This window comes from Chiloscyllium punctatum, chromosome 3 (assembly GCF_047496795.1).
Source record: "Chiloscyllium punctatum isolate Juve2018m chromosome 3, sChiPun1.3, whole genome shotgun sequence".
Classification (NCBI taxonomy): Eukaryota; Metazoa; Chordata; class Chondrichthyes; order Orectolobiformes; family Hemiscylliidae; genus Chiloscyllium; species Chiloscyllium punctatum.
Genome location: NC_092741.1, coordinates 135,990,573 through 136,007,974, shown reverse-complemented (window position 1 = coordinate 136,007,974; position 17,402 = coordinate 135,990,573). Strand labels below are relative to the sequence as shown.

The 17,402-nt window shown below is 41.2% G+C and overlaps 1 protein-coding gene across 15 annotated transcripts in view; it reads left to right on the top strand.

Annotated features, from left to right (window-relative positions):
• The window catches only part of LOC140465247 (myelin transcription factor 1-like protein), a 584,786-nt gene that overhangs the window by 451,081 nt on the left and 116,303 nt on the right, over positions 1–17,402 (top strand). The gene's annotated exons all lie outside the window — the stretch shown is intronic.

Here is a 17,402-nt window from a genome sequence, read left to right as displayed (position 1 = left end):
CCCTCTGCAGAGCATTCCACCCAGACCAACTCCCATCCCTGTAACCCTGCACTTCCTATGGCTAATCCACACTACTTGCACATCCTTGGACACTGTGGGCAATTTAGCAAAGCTAATTCACCCAAACCTGCACATCTTTGGACTGTGGGGAGAAAGCTGGAGTACCAAGAGGAAACCCACACAGACATGGAGAGAATATGCAAACCTGACACAGATAGTCACCGGAGGCTGGAATCCCACCTGGGTCCCTGGAACTGTGTGGCAATAGTGTGAGCCACTGTGCCGCTCTAACTTGACTTCCCTAAGTGGGAACTTAATTGTGTTAAAAATAAGAGAATATTCTGTTCTGCAGTCTAAAGCATTGGTTGCGCAAAAAAAAAGTTCAGTCTGTTTTGTTAGAGAAACTCTTTAAAATGTGAGTCTTTTCATGTCATCATTTCAGTTCAGTTTCTTTACAAAACTCTATTGGGCTGTATGTGGATCATAACAAGATAAGCAGAAATAGATTGCATTGAGGAACATCTGGTTTATAAGAGCTTGCAGGTGCCATTTTCATAAGAATGTTAAACTGAAGTTCTGTTCAACTTATCTAGGAACATTAGAGGATCACATAGCACTATGCTGAAGAAGTGGAGGGTTCTCCCCAGACTCCTGGCCTGTGTTTTGCTCAAGATTTTCATTGGAATCAAATAGACCATTTTGAGTTATCAGAAACTAATTTTATAAGAAAAGATGCCTGAGTTGACAGTGTGTCACTCAACATATTATAATAATACACCACAATGATTATCGTAATTGTTGTGGATCATGTGATGCATCTCTACAATATCCCTAAATGTAGTTGGCACATTTTAGACAATGTGTGTGCATTGGTGATAATGTTATGGTGAAGGGGAAACAAAGGAAACCTTGTAACTCTCAATCACCCAAACTGAGCCTTCACATCTCATCCTAGCATAAGCCTTCTTCTTCCTCTTGAAGTTTATATCCTTAAGTTCCAAATTCCCTACAAGTGGAAGTAATTTCTGTAGAAATATCCCAACAAATCTCCCTTTCTCTTTAAGATCTCAGCAATTCATGTCTCAGCCTTTTCTTTTCTACAGAATGTTTGGATTTCCCTTTGTTTTTGATTTTCCTTCATTATAACCGTTCAGTCCTAGATCATGGGAACAATCATTTTACTATTTACCTTCTCTCTGAACTACAAGGATGTGGTTTTAAAAAAAAGGGCAAGAAGCTCAGATGCAGTTAGTAACCTGCTGGCATATCGAGTTACATTGCATCTCCTGAATGGAAACAGATCACTTGGTCCATTTGGGTATATCCTGTTGTTTATGTACAGCGGGAGCCTCCATCCACCCTCTTCATGTAATCCTGGAAGTGCATCCTCCTATTCCTTTCTTCAGCTCCTTTAAAATGTATCCATGCTATTTGCCTTAACTACTCCTTAGAAAGTGGCAAGTCCACTTTCCTGCCACTTCATGGGTAACGATTCTCCTGAATTACCATTTGGATTTAGTTGTGGCTAATACGGGAAGAGTTCTTGTGACACAATTTTTACCTCTGGACCAGAAAGCTCTGTGTTCAAGTCCCATTTAAGGATTTAAGCATAAAAGGTGCACTCATAATATGGCCAGACAAGTTAATCATCAGATGCCCGATGGCAGATAGTAAGTATGGAAGACCTTCTTTGTCTGATAGAACATGACTGCAGTACATTGCAAAGCACAACCATAGAACAATCATCTGGAAATCCATGGTCACTAATGTCCTTTTAAAGCATGGTTCCGAGAGGAAGAGAGAGAGAAAGAGAGAGACTACTGTATTTTTATTGAACATAGAACATTAAGTGCAACACAGGCCCCCTCGATGTTGCGCCCCTCTATGAAACCAGTCTGAAGCCAATCTAACCTACACTATTCCATTCTCATCCATGTGCTGATCCAATGACCATTTAAATGCCCGTAAAGTTGGTGAGTCTACAACTGTTCCAGGCGGTGCATTCCATGCCCCTACTACTCTCTGAGTAAAGAAACTACCTCTGACATCTGTCCTATATCTATCACCCCTCAATTTAAAGCTATGTCCCCTCATGTTAGCCATCACCATCCAAGGAAAAAGAATCTTTGGGGTGGCACGGTGGCTCAGTGGTTAACACTACAGCCTCATAGCACCAGGGTCCCAGGTTCAATTCTAGCCTCAGGTGACTGTCTGTGTGGAGTTTACACATTGTTGTGGTTCTGTTCGCTGAGCTGGGAATTTGTGTTGCAAATGTATTGGGGAAGCACGGTGGCACAGTGGTTAGCACTGCTGCCTCACAGCACTGGAGACCCAGGTTCAATTCCCACCTCAGGCGACTGACTGTGTGGAGTTTGCACGTCCTCCCCGTGTCTGCGTGGGTTTCCTCTGGGTGCTCTGGTTTCCTCCCACAGTCCAAAGATGTGCAGGTCAGGTGAATTGGCCATGCTAAATTGCCCGTAGTGTTAGGTAAGGGGTAAATGTAGGGGTATGGGTGGGTGGCGGGTCGGTGTGGACTTGTTGGGCTGAAGGGCCTGTTTCCACACTGTAATGTAATCTAATCTAAATGTAATCTGATCTAATCTCACTGTCCACCCAATCTAAACCTCTGATTGTCTCAATTAAGTCACCTCATAACCTTCTTCTCTCTAACAAAAACAACATCAAGTCCCTTAACCTTTCCTTATAAGACCTTCCCTGCATACCAGGCAAGATCCTAGTAAAACTCGTCTGAATTTTTTCCAAAGTTTTCCACATCCTTCCTATAATGCGGTACCAAAACTGCACACAATATTCCAAGTGTGGCCGCACCAAAGTTTTGTACAGCTGCAGCATGACCTCATGGTTCCGAAACCCGATCCCTCTACTAATAAATATTAACGCACCAAATGCATTCTTAACAGCCTGATCAATCTGGGTGGCAATTTTAAGGGATCTATGTACATGGACACCGAGATGTCTCTGCTCACTTACACTACCAAGAATCTTACCATTTGCCCAGTACTCTGCATTCCTGTTAATCCTTCCAAAGGGAATCACCTCACACTTTTCTGCATTAAACTCCATTTTCCACCTCTTAGCCCAGCTCTGCGGCTTATCTATGTCCCTCTGTAACCTACATCATCCTTCGGCACTACACAACTGTACTGACCTTAATGCTGTCCACAAATTTACTAACCCATCCTTCTACGCCCTCATCCGGATCATTACAAAAATGACAAACAGCGGTGGACCCAAAACAAATCCTTATGGTACACCATTAGTAACTGAACTCCAGGATAAACATTTCCCATCAATAATCACCCTCTGTCTTCTTTCAGCTAGCCAATTTCTGATCCAAACTGCTAAATCATCCTCAATTCCATGCCTCCGTATTTTGTGCAGTAGCCTACCGTGGGGAACCTTATCAAACGCCTTACTGAAATCTATATACACCACATTAACAGCTTTACCCACATCCACCTGTTTGGTCACCTTCTCAAAGAACTCAATAAGGTTTGTGAGGCACAACCTACCCTTCATAAAACCCTGTTGACTATCCCTACTCAACATATTCCTTCCTAGATGATTATAAATCCTATCTCTTATAACCTTTTCCAACACTTTATCCACAACCAAGTAAGGCTCACTGGTCTATAACTACCAGGGTTGTCTCTACTCCCCTTCTTGAACATGGGAACAACATTTGCTATCCTCCAGTCTTCTGGCACTATTCCCGTAGACAATGATGACATAAAGATCAAAGCCAAAAGCTCAGCAATCTCCTCACTAGCCTCCCAATGAACCCTAGGATAAATCCCATCTGGCCCAGGGGACTTATCTATTTTCACACTTTCTAAAATTTCTAATACCTCCTCCTTGTGAACCTCAATCCCATCTAGTCTAGTAGCCTATATATCAGTGTTCTTCTTGACAACATTGTCTTCTTCCAGTGTGAGTGCTAACAAAAAATATTCATTTAGTGCTTCCCCAATGAGCTCTGAATCTGCACACAACTTCCAATTACTGTCCTTGATTAGCCCTCATCTTACCCTAGTCATTCTTTTATCCCTTATATACCTATAGAAAGCTTTAGGGTTTTCTCTGATCCTATTGACCAACAACTTCTCATGTCCTCTCCCCGCTCAGCTTAGCTCTCTCTTTGGTCTTTCCTGGTTGGAGGAGAAAGTGAGGACTGCAGATGCTGGAGATCAGAGCTGAAAATATGTTGCTGGAAAAGCGCAGCAGGTCAGGCAGCATCCAAGGAACAGGAGAATCGACGTTTCGGGCATCAGCCTTTCTTCAGGATTCCTGAAGAAGGGCTGATGTCGAAACGTCGATTCTCCTGTTCCTTGGATGCTGCCTGACCTGCTGTGCTTTTCCAGCAACACATTTTCAGCTCTTTCCTGGTTACCTTGTAACTCTCAATCACCCTAACTGAGCCTTCACATCTTATCCTAACATAAGCCTTCTTCCTCCTCTTGACATTTACGGCCCGAAGTTCTGAATTCCCTACAAGTAAAAGTAATTTCTGTAGAACTACCCCATCAAATCTTTTTTTCTCTTGTAAGATCTCAGCAAGTCATGTCTCAGCCTTCTCTTTTCTACACAGAGCAACCTCGGCCTGTTTGGATTTCCCTTTTGTTTTTAATTTTCCTTCATTATAACCTTTCAGTCCTAGATCATGGGAACAACCATGAGCACAGGAATAGCTAACTGGAGTGAGAGGTTCACAGACACCCATAGGCTGTGGAGGAAACTAGATATCTCATTGAAGCTCACGGAAATCAAAGGGTGAACAAAATAGAAATATGAATAAAAGTAGAAAAAAGGCAAAACTAGTTCTACAAGAAGAAATACCTTTACAAACCTATGACACACAGGCAGGGAAATAAGTGTAAAGACAGAATAAAAGAGATGGATAAGCTGGAATCTTAGGGGGCAATGGGACCTTAGCTGCTAGCCAGACAGTCAGTAAGAACACTGCATCGCCTCATTGCTGGAAGATTGGACACTTGATGAGTGACTAAATGCATTTTGAATAAGGGACCAACCTTGTGACCCTGCAAGCACAGATTAGCATGCTGTGCTTCTCATAGCAAGCTCCCCCTCAGCCCTCCCCCACCCCCACTCCCACCCATCCACTTTACACCCCATAGAGCCATGGGACACGGCTCCTTAGCAGACATTTATTGCTGTTCAAGGGCCTCCCAACCAGGGACTCAGTTGAGGTGGAGACAAGAAGCTGGTGGAGTTCCCAGTCACCATTCTTCAACCTACTTAAGTGTCTCCCCTGTCACTAAACTTGGCTCAGGGAAGGTAGAAGATTCAAGAACAGAAGGAAACTGCAAGGCATGTGTTTTATCAATCAGTATCATGAGGGGGCTTGATCGTTTTATAAAATGTGTGTGAATGAAGTTTGACAGAGCAGGTTTCATCCATGGCTTCTGAATTTTCCTGTCATTTAAGTAAGCTCTTGCACACTGGAAAAGAGACTTGAAACACCAGCCAAATTTTTCAGACATAGTTTAGAAGGAATTCATGATTTTTTTTAACTGTCAACTAACTGCAAGTGTTGGGTTTTACTGTCAATCAAATGGCTAGAGAGAAATCTCTTAGCTCTGCAAACTCTCTTAGTGAGTGAGGTAATTGTAGGGTATCTGAGACTTCCACACAGTGCTATCATTGCTCAAGGACACCTGGACTAACAGGAGAGTAAAGATGCTCTGGGGGGTTGGATGACCATCGTGATTACTTTTTACATGACTAGTATGTTTCAGGAACCTATTTCTCCCAAGATTCCTAATCCTGTCCAGTGTGATGTGAGCTATCATATTATAAAAGAACACCAAACTTGTATTTATATAGCGCCTTTCAGCATGTCCCAAAAGGCTTTACAGTCAAGTACTTTTGAAGTGTGGTAACTTTCATATAGAGGAACACAGCAGCCAATTTGCATGCAAACAACAATATAGGAATAACATATTCTTTAAAATCATGCAATTGGATCATATGCAAGAGGTTCAAGGCTTTGGAAAGGAATTTGAAGTCATGACCTCCTGACTCAGGGAGAGAGCAACAAACTGAGCTGTAGCTGATGCAGCTACAGATCCATCTCTTACTTGCAAACCAAACCATCAACAGCAGAAGAAGTCACATATATTTTCATATTCCCTTGGGGGTATATATATTGTAATTCTGATACTATTCATGTGCCTATCATAAGTATGATGGTCCATATAAAACTGAAAATGCCCAGGGATTGAACCCTTATCTTGAACTGGAAACCAGTTTGGAAATGTGAGCATGTCATCTGTGCTGACACTTCACTGCAATACTGTGGTTGTGCTACATGGTCTGAGCTGCTGTATTGCAGGTGAGTCATTAAATCAAGGCCTCCTATACATTGCTCCATGACACTTTTTAAGGAAAAGCAGTGGAGTTCTCACAGTTTCCCAAAATCAAAGTCCGATTATCTGATATCACAGTTCTTGACGGAATCTTGCTTGGCACAAATTGGTAGTTGTACTTCAGTTTCTTACAAGAGTGGCTGCACATTAGTTCTTGCTCATTGAGTGCAGTGTGCCAGCAGGTTGGTCGATAATGCCAACAGCAAATCTGACCTATTTTAAGGGTTGCACCTCAAGACCATATCCGCACCAAGCAATAGATGAGAAAATGTTTGTTCTGGGAGTTGATGATCCAGAGACCAGTATGGCCCAGAAAAAAAAAGACAAGAGTTAGGATCATTTGTATGGATGAAAAGAACCAGCAGAAACTGCTGGGGGTTCTTTTGTATGTAATCTCAAGGAGTGCTCTGCCCTCTCCTGACCCTGCAAAAATGAATAAGTGTACTAACTTTGGCTAGATGACTCAGAAATATTGGACAGATAAGCAAAGTTCAGTCCTCAAGTGACAGTCAGGCCTATGAATGGGAAGGGCACTAAAATTCTCAAGTTGTAAGTTATCTCTGAAAATGATGACTGTTGGAACTTCATTGAAAATTGGACACTAAACCATGTTCGGGTCACCACTCTTTCATGGTGTGAGACCCAATTTGAAAACAAGCAAATAAAATTCATATGTACCTCTGATAACTAGTGAAGACTCTTAGGGAACAATGCTGGCCCTTCAATTATTTACAATCTCATTTGATATGATTGCTAAGTATGACGATGGCACAACGATAGGAAGGAAATTAAACTGGGAAGAGGGCATAAGGAGTCTGCAAAGATGTGAATATGAATAGCAAATGGACAAAAAATTTGCAGATGGAGTATAACATAGGTAAGTGCGAACGTGTTCTCTTTGGCAGGAAGAATAGAAAATTGGTATACAATTTCTATGGTGCTGTTATTTTAGATTTAGGAATACTGTTCTTCAGAGATCAGTAGTGACTGGCTCGTTGAATATTTTCAAAGACTAAGTTAGCCAAATTCTGACTGAGAAGAGAGTCAAAGTGTGTCACAATTGAAAGGAAAAGCCACGATCAGATCAGGCATGATTTTACCAAATGGCACAGTAGACAGGAGAAGCCTCTACTCCACTTCCAAATTTGTATGATAGAATGTTGTAAAATTCAGATGCCAAGATATTTCCTGACTCAATTCATGTTGCAAAAGGTGACAGGCTACGCACATACTTACTTTCCAATAAACTTGTTAATAATGTGTGACCCAAACATAGTCCTCCATTAGTTATCACCAATCTCATCCAGAGCATTGAGTTTGACAGCATGATTAATGTTAAATGAGGAAATGTCTGGTTCTCCATCAACTCTTCATGTCACCCTGCTCATGAACTGGGCCACTGGTGATGCTATTCTCAGTGCATGGTAGATATGTCACATGGAATGATTCCACTCTCACCCCCTCTCCTTGAATGAAATATAAGACCCTATGACATAGAAGTAGAAATTTGACCATTCAGCCCATCGAGTCTGCTCTGCCATTCAATCATGGCTGAAAAGTTTCACACCCCAATCTCCCACTTTCTCCCCGTAACCCTTGATCCCCTTGATCCTCAAGAACCTATCTATCTCAGTCTTAAGTATATTCAATGACCTCACTTCCACAGCCTTCTGTGGCAATGAATTCCATAGATTCACCACTCTCTGACTGAAGAGGTTTCTCCTTGCCTCTGTCCTAACAGGTTTTCCATTTACTCTAAGACTGTCCCCTCGGGTTCTAGTCTCTCTTACCAATGGAAACATCTTCCCAACATCTACACTGTCCAAGCCATTTGAGTGTTCTGTATGTTTCAATTAGATCTCCCCTCATCCTTCTAAACTCCAATGAGTGTAGGCCCAGAGTCCTCAAACGTTCCTCATATGTTAAGCGTTTCATTCCTGGGGCCATTCTCATGAACTGCCTCTGAACAAACTCCAAGGTCAGTACATTCTTCCTGAGGTATAGGCTCCAAATCTGCATACAATACTCCAAATGAGGTCTGACCAGAGCCTTATAGAGCCTCAGAGGTACTCGCTGCTTTTATGCCTCAATGAATGCAGAAATGTGAAAATAGTGTGATATCTATAATCCGTAATATAAGTGCTGTGTGGTCTCTGAGATCAGGAGCTGATTCCTGCTTATTCGCAAAATGTGAACTTGTGAGTGCGCCAAACCCAGGAATGTTAATCTAGTTGTCCTTGGAATCAGCAGTGTGAGTAACTCGTTCTCTGAGCTCAGGAGCATGAGTGCTGCATATTATTTAAGCTCAAGAGTTGCCTTTTAATCATTATATGGGATGTAAGTGTCTTTGGCAAAGTCAACATTTGTTGCCCATTCTAATTGCGCTTGAACTAATTAACTCGCTAGGCCATTTCGGAGAGCATTTATAGTTTAACTGGAGTCACACCTTGCGCAGACCAGGTGAGATTGTCAGATTTCCTTCCCTAAAGGGCATTAGTGAACTAGATGGGCTTTTATATGAGTCCTGAATATTGTCAGAACTTGGGAGTGTGAATGCTGAATGTTGTCTGGATGTTGCTCATTCGGTGAAGTTGAGGATATGAACTTTGTGTCCCTCTGAGCTCAGTAGTGTGAACCTTCTCCTGACGTGGATCTGTGAGCCTTTTTTATTTGCTGAAAGCTGTAGAGTTAACATTGTGAACTTTGTAACCTGCCTGACAAGGACTGGATTGGATTATGTAATGCAGAGATTGATATGCATATAATAAGAAAAGTGGTAGTGAGAAAAGAGGTGGAGCTCATGAGGAAATAAAAGCAGAGGCAATTGCTGATATGGTAATTGAATACTTTGCATCTGTTTTAGTATGGAAGAAGATGCTGAAAGACATTGATAAAGAGGAGGGAGTTGAAATACTAGTTTGACTCATAATTGATATTTGAAATGCAGGCCCTACTTAAAGTTAATAAGTCCCCATGGTCAGATGGGATATATCTGAGTACACTGAGAAAAATGATGATTGAAATTGTGGAGAAATTGGCCACATTCTGTCAATTTTCCTGAGATGCCAAGGTGATAACAGAGGATTGGAGAATTGTAAACATTGACACCCTTGTTCAAAAAGGGTATTCAGGATAAACCTATCAACTATAGGCCAGTCAGTTTAACCTCTGTGGTTGATAAGTTGATAATCCAAGCCAAAAATAATAGTCGTTTGGACAGTGTAGATTAACTAAGAAAAGTCAGCTTGGATTTAATCAAGGCCAAAGATGTTTAACTAACCAATTTGGATTTTTCACTCAGATAACAGGGCAGGTTGATGAGGACAGTGCAGTTGACGTGCATATTTGGATTCCCAAAGCTATTTGATAAAGTGCCACATGATAATCTTACAAAGTTGAAGCCAATAGAATAGATTGTGGTGGCATGGGTTTGAAGTAGATTGACAGGGAAGGAACAGAGAGCAGTGGTAAATGGTCATTTTTCACCCTGGAGGAAGGTTTATATTGGGATTCGCAGAACTTTGGATGATACTTGAATGATAATTTTTGATGATACACTATGACCTCTCCAGTCTGAAATCTGGAAATGCCGGTGGTTTGAAATTGTTTCGATCAAATCCACAGAACTTTAAGACACACCATGTGCAGTGATGCTGAAATGGTGAACGCAATGGCCTCTATTGTCTATTCTACTGGTCCTGCTTTGATTAAAGATGAGAGTAATGATTTTTGACTATTTCAGTGAAATAAGATTGATTGAAAGAGTGAGAGTGAAGGTGGATGACAAGAAGAAAGGTTAGCTAATTAGATGGAAATTAAAATTAAAAATAAAGCCTTTCGCACCAGCAGCACATTGCCTACTCTTCCGTGAAAAGAAGTTATTCTTAGTGTTATTTAATCCTAGTTTTCTGAACCTGTGACACTCATTAATGCCAATTCTTTACTGCTTGGTTTTTCCTGCTTCCCCAGCCTCATTTTAGGGCAGGAAAATTGCAAGTTACATTATTTAGATAAATAAAACCAATATTATTAATGCCATATCATGTTTTATCACTGTTTTATGTCTCTAGTACATTTTTATTTCTGATTCACAGTTTGGTTAGATATTCAGATGTTCTTCCAAAATTCAGAGATACCTTGGTCCCAAGTGTTTCAGACTGGAGAGGTCACAGTCTATACGTTAATGACTTGGATTTGGATGCAAAGGGAAGAATTTCAAACATTCCAGATGACACAAAACTTGAAAAGAGAGCAGTGATAGACTTCTAAAGGACATATCAGGCTGATGGAATGAGTGGACACATGATTACAAAATAATTAACGTTGTTTGCTTAGTTTGCCATGACTGGTTAGATAGTTGGAAACATGTCCTCCATGCATATATTACCTTTTGTTAATTCATTCTGTAGCCTTACCACAGTATATGGCTGGCCTACACTTTCTTTCTGGACATTCCCTATTTTACATATCAGATAAATGGGAATTTGACCTGTTCAGATTTCACATAGTTTGGGTTGGAGACTCTTAAGCAATGCTCAAAATACAGGGTGAAGGCAACACACACACACACACACACACACACGCACACGCGCACACACACACACACACACACACACACACCCTTCCCTGCCGCTGACACCCAGCAATTGTATTTTCAGACCTTAATAACGCTAGGTCATTTGGAACGTTAGTAGTCTTCATTGATTTCCACACGATGTCGTGGACATGGAAAAAGAGATGCCCTTGTTAGCACATGTTACTGTGTTGTTGCTACCACATTGGAAATGCCAAACTAAGAAGTCTATAATCCTCCACGGTGGCCTGGATAGCATTACACATAAACATTAGTTTTCAACTTGGGAATAAAGCCATACCTTTACTAATCCCACAGCTGCACAGTGACTTGCTGCATTTTAACCATTTGATCACTTGATCAGCTACTTGAGCAATATGAGACAAGGTATTTGTTAAAGATAATGGAAAAAGAGGCAGACTTTGGAGCTATTTGGGACTAGATGTTCAAGTGGCATGTTGTGTTAATTAGAAGTATAAGAAGATCAAACAGGAAAGAAAAACTAAAAAGGAGGAGCTTAACCATATTTTAAAAAAATTAAATAGAAACGAAGAGATCTTGCAATGTGATGCCATTATTTATACTAACCATTCTGTCCTCCCTTCACTCTTGTCACCAATAGTCACAGAAACCTCAAACATATCAGCACTTTCCTTCTTTAGAACTACTCTGTCCTATGAATAGTGTTAAAAAATCTTTTACATCTGCTCTATAGGGCTCAATACATAAACGATGGCTATAGGAAGACAAATATGATTCTCTTTTATATTAATAGAGATAGTAAGTATTAAACAATGTTGGACTGTGACTACTTAAGACTTTTATATAAATCTATTGGAAAAAAAGTCTAATTTTGGTCTGGGCATAGGACAACAGATATCAAAGAAAAGTGCAGAGGAAGCTGAGTAACTTGCCTTAACTATGTTTTGGTGTTTTATTTACTCCAATGTATTGCTATGGCTGAAAGCAACAAACTTAGCATTGAATAGGAGTCAGAACTAGAACTTTTAGATGCCTATTGCATAATATCACACCAAATTACACCTGATTGACATTAAGAAAAGTTCCCATTCATCCTTTCATAATTTGTTTCATAGTTCATGACAAAATATTTTGCTTGAGAAAATATCCTACAATAATGATGATGTCACAACACCATAGCATAGATGCCTGCAATGGTTTCAATACATGACTGTATTGACGATGGTCCATCTTGAATATTTTTTATTTATTTTTCAAAATATGAAATAATTCCAAAAATAAGGAAACCAACTGCACTTGCCTCACTTTCCTTTAATAAAAGAAATAAAATGTTGCATGAGTTTGCTGTTCTCACAGTTTAATATGAATGTGGAATACCAAAATTCAAATCCAGGAACTAAACTCCATCTCATTTTTGTTGACCCTTTTTCATTGTTACTTCTCGTAAACATATTCCAAACCAGAGGACACAGCTTAAAAATAAGGAGTAGGCCATTTAGGACAGAGATGAGGAGAAACTTCTTCACTCAGAGAGTGGTGGGTGTGTGGAATGCTCTGCCCCAGAAGGCAGTGGAGGCCCAGTCTCTGGATTTGTTTAAGAAAGAGTTGGATAGAGCTCTCAAGGATAGTGGAATCAAAGGTTATGGAGATAAGGCAGGAACAGGATACTGATCATAATGAATGGTGGTGCAGGCTCAAAGGGCAGAATGGCCTACTCCTGCACCTATTGTCTATTCTGCTGCTTTTCATGAACTGAGCCTCCCAGATATGTAGGGATCTCTTTGTCTCTAGATTTCTGCACTAGCTTCTTCTCATTTGGAAAGCACTAGACGATACACTGTAGGAGGACCATGCCTTCTTTCACTTAATGATAACAGCTCCACTTAGGTTTCACCTAAGTATGTCACTGAGGATATGTCACTGATACCATAAGTGCACATTTTCTTATTGATGTAAATGCTTTCATGTGAATTATGTTATGCTTTTATTGTGCACTTAGTACTGAATAAAAGGCAAAATGAATTCCATTTAACCCGACAATGAACTGTAAGCAACCAGCCATCATTTTGAAATTACTATTAATAGAGAAAGGCAGGAAGCTAATTTGGGATCAAACATACCTGAAGCATTTCTGTGTTACCTTGTCAAAAACAATGCTCCTAATGACGGTGGTGTGGCTTGAAATAATAACAAGAGCCTTAAATTAAACTGAACTGGCAGCTATGTCATTGGTCACTGAGATTAGGGCAAAGCATTCTGACAGTTTTAGGAGTTCTCTTCAAGCCAATTTTAAACCAAAAAAAAAGGACATGAAAATTAACCATCTATCAGCCCCTAGAGTCCAAGACAATTTTCTTGCTAGCCATCCTGTTGCTGCCAAAAGTGTGAATTCTAATCGAGAAATAATAGCTCTTGACTGCCAGCCCTTGTCTATTGGAGAATGCATGGAGATTAATTAAATATATGCAAGCAGATAAGCTATTAATTTCAATTTCTGTCTTTTTATGCTCACTTATCCAGACTATTTATCAAGCTATTTAAAAGCATTTTCACTGATAAGGAAGAGCAAGAGATTTATTTATTTCAGCTCTGACAGCTTTCTCACCTGCTCAAGTAATATATGCCTTCACTTTATCCAGAAGCAGTAATGAAGAAGCAAGAGACATAGTACAGGGCATCATCAGGATTGAAAGAGTAGGAGAGAAAACTAGATAAATCAAGGAGTGATTAGGTGAAGCCAAGTTTTTGTTTGAAAGGTCTGTAAATTATAGGAGGAGGGGAAGATTGAATTTAACTGCTAACTGACTGACCTTGAAGGCTCAGTTTGGGTGTACATAAAGTATTTGTGTGAATTATTCTACTGAGCATTAGTAAAAGATGAAAATTTGACATTCAGTGCATTTCAAATCTATTTTCTGTAACAATGATTGGTGTCTCCATTAAAGTCAATTCTGTTATAATAGGGACTCATTTGATTCATTTTTAAAAAATAACTGCATTGTTCTATGCAGTAAGATTAAAATATCTCACATATTCTAAATGGGTGATGGTTCTGTTGGATGAATGGCTCCATTCTTGACTCTGGACAAAATAGGAAACTATCACAGACTGAATATATGAGAGATGTGAAGTAGAGTGGTCAGAATAATGCATGGTGCTGTCTGTTAGTATTAAATATTCCAGATTATCAGAAAGTCATCATCATTGTTTATCAAATCTGGGTGAACTTTAATTCATCACTTAAACCGTTTGCCAACATTTTCCTTAAATTACGAAGATCTCAATTGATCAAGCATAGATCCTTAAATGATTTGCTGAGAAAAGTCCAAGCCATTTAGGATCACACAGGCACACTGTTATTCATAGAGTAGGCTGTCCATCATCTCAACTCCCTCCTGCATGACGTTAATTAAATAATGACAATTGCAAGTGGCAGAAGGAAAATGGTGATGATGACAGCAATTATTGATTGTACTGTGTAAACACAGTTTACACAAACTCTATACATGACAAACCTGCACCTCCTCTATATTATTTGTGCTTCAGGAAGCTTACATTTCAAATAGAATTTCTGCTTTCAAATGGTAATGAAAATGTGGAAATCTTCCCAATATCTTGCAGTCAGAAAGGAATCTTGTGGTCAGTCAGGCATATTACTACTAGAATCATGGAATCCCTGCAATGTGGAAGCAGGCCATTCAGCCCATCAAGACCGCACTGACCCTCCAAATAGCATCCTACCTGGACCCACCCTCTTTCTGTAATTCTGCATTTCCTATGGTTAATCAACCTAGACTACATTTTCAGACTGTGGGAGGAAACCGGAGAACCCGGAGGATACTCACACAGACAAGGGGAGAACATGCAGACTCCACACAGACAGCCGCCAAGGGTGAAATTGAACCTGGATCCCTGGTTCTGTGAGGCAGCAGTGCTAACTATTGAGCCACTGTGCTTCCCTAAACCCAGAGTATAACCAAGCTTGCATCTTTCAACTTCAACAAAATTCCAGGTCAAGTCCCCCTCCAGGTCCCATTCCAGGCCTCCCTTCAGGTTCCCCTCCAGGCCCCCATCCAGGTCACATTCCAGGCACCCCCTCCAGGTCCCCCTCTAGGCTCCCCTCCAGGTCCTATTCCAGGCACCCCTCCAGGCCCCTCTCCAGGCCCTCTCCAGGCCCCTCTCCAGGCCCTCTCCGGGCCCCCCTCCAGACCACCCTCCAGGTCCTATTCCAGGCACCCCTCCAGGCCCCTCTCCAGGCCCCCTCCAGGTCCCCCTCCAGGCCCCCTTCCAGGCCCCCCTCCAGGCCCCCTTCCAGGTCCCCCTCCGGGTCCTCCTCCATGCCCCCCTCCAGGTCCCCCTCCAGGCCGCCCTCCAGGTCCCATTCCAGGCCCCCTCCAGGCCCCCCTCCAGGTCCCATTCCAGGCCCCCCTCCAGGTCCCATTCCAGGCCCCCCTCCAGGTCGTCCTCCAGGTCCCCCTCCAGGTCCCATTCCAGGCCCAAATGCAAAACTCAATGCCAGCATCTGCGTGCATGGTGAGGGAGTGCTGTACTGCCATCTTTCAGATTAAATGGTCAGCCAATGCCTCATCGGCCTGCATATATGGCGACGTAATATCCCTTGGTCCTATTTTGAACAAGAGCTGGGAGTTATCCCTAGTATCCTGTCCAATATGTATCCTTGTTGCAACATCTCAAAAATGGATTATCTGTCCTTAATCACCTTGAGCTTTGTAGGAGTTTGCTGGAGTTTTCAGCGATTTTGCGGATAGTTGTCCAATGTTCACCCCATTCACTACTCTTCAGATAAAGAAGCAGTCCATGTCCACATGTAACAAGACCTGAATCAGATTTCTGTCCGATAGGTAACAAGAAACATTCATTCTACACAATTGCCAGGCAATAACCTGCTTCAACATGAAAGAATCTAATTATTGCTGTTTGACGTTCAATAGCATTACCATTGCTGAATCCCCCACTGTCAACATCCTTAGGGTTAGCATTGACCAAACACTAAACTTGACCTATCATATATATACTGCAGCAACAGGAACAGATCCGATGCTGGGAATTGTGCGGCAAGTAATTCACCTCCTGATTCCCTAAACCCTGTCCATCATTTACCAGGCACATGTCATGTATATGCTAAAATATTCTTTAGTTGCCTAAATGCATGCAGCTCCAACAGTAATCAATAATCTTGATTCCATCCAGCTCAAAATCTGTTTGATTGGAAACCTAAACATTCAATCCTTCCTGAAAGAGTATACACCCTCTCCAAGATACATTACAGCAATTCACTGCAGCTCCTTTGAAAACATCTTTTCAACTCTACACCTCCGCTGTAAGTTCAAAGTGGTAGGTTTTAAGGAAAATCTTAATGCGTGAAAGCTGGGTAAAAATTTGGAAAGGGAGGGTATTCCAAAACATGAAGCCAAGGCAACTGAAAGTGTGGCCATTAATGGTAGTGTAATTAGAAAAAAAGATTACACAGAAAAGCAGCAACAGAGGAGTGGAGATACCTCAGAGGGCTGTGGGGCTAATTAAAGGGATAGGGAGAGGTATGGTCATGAGGGGGTTTCAAATCAAGACTATGAACTTTAAAACCAAGATGTTGCTTGACCAGGGGACATTGCTAGTCAGGAGCACAGGGCATTGTCAAACAGGACTTGCTATGAGAGATAGAGGCAACAATATTTAATGCCAGCAAGATAATGGACAGTCAAATGTGGGAGACCATCCAGGAGAAGTCAAGTGCAGAGATAATGAAGACACAAATGAGGCTTTTGGCAGCAGAAGAGCTGAGGCAAAAGCAAAGTTGGATGATGCTTGAGTTGGAAATAAAATCGTTCCTAATGATGACAAAAACACATCTTGGGCTCATGTGCCACTAAGCTTGCATCCAGACTGACACAATCTCAGACCACCATCTAGGAGAGCAGTGCATTGGTACGTGGGAATGGAGATTGGAAGGGACTCAGGAAACAATATTTGCTTTTCATGGTAACAAGTTGTTTAGCATGTACTGAGCAACCTGCAGTTTTGTATTTTGTAGAGCCACTACAGTGTACTATTGGTTAGAAATTTGTCATGGACAATGTTTTTGGGTAGGGAATGGTTGATTGCTGTATGAGCACAACAGTGTTGTCTGGTAATTCCAATGAACTATATATGGCAGCCCAGAAACAGCTAACAGGTTTGATAAGATTGAATTTAGGCTAGCAGTAACATTGGATACGTTCTAGTGGTTGGGAGTGAATAGAGGGCTGGTACGAGCTGAAAGTTGTAAACAATGGTGTTTTAGACTAAGGAGGAGCACACCTTCTCCCCCTTGGCTCCACATCAAGGTAAGTCCAAAAGAAAACACTATTTTGATCATGGCCATCTGATGTCACATTAATAACAACTGATTTTAAGGCTTTGAACAATCTAAAACCCTGAGG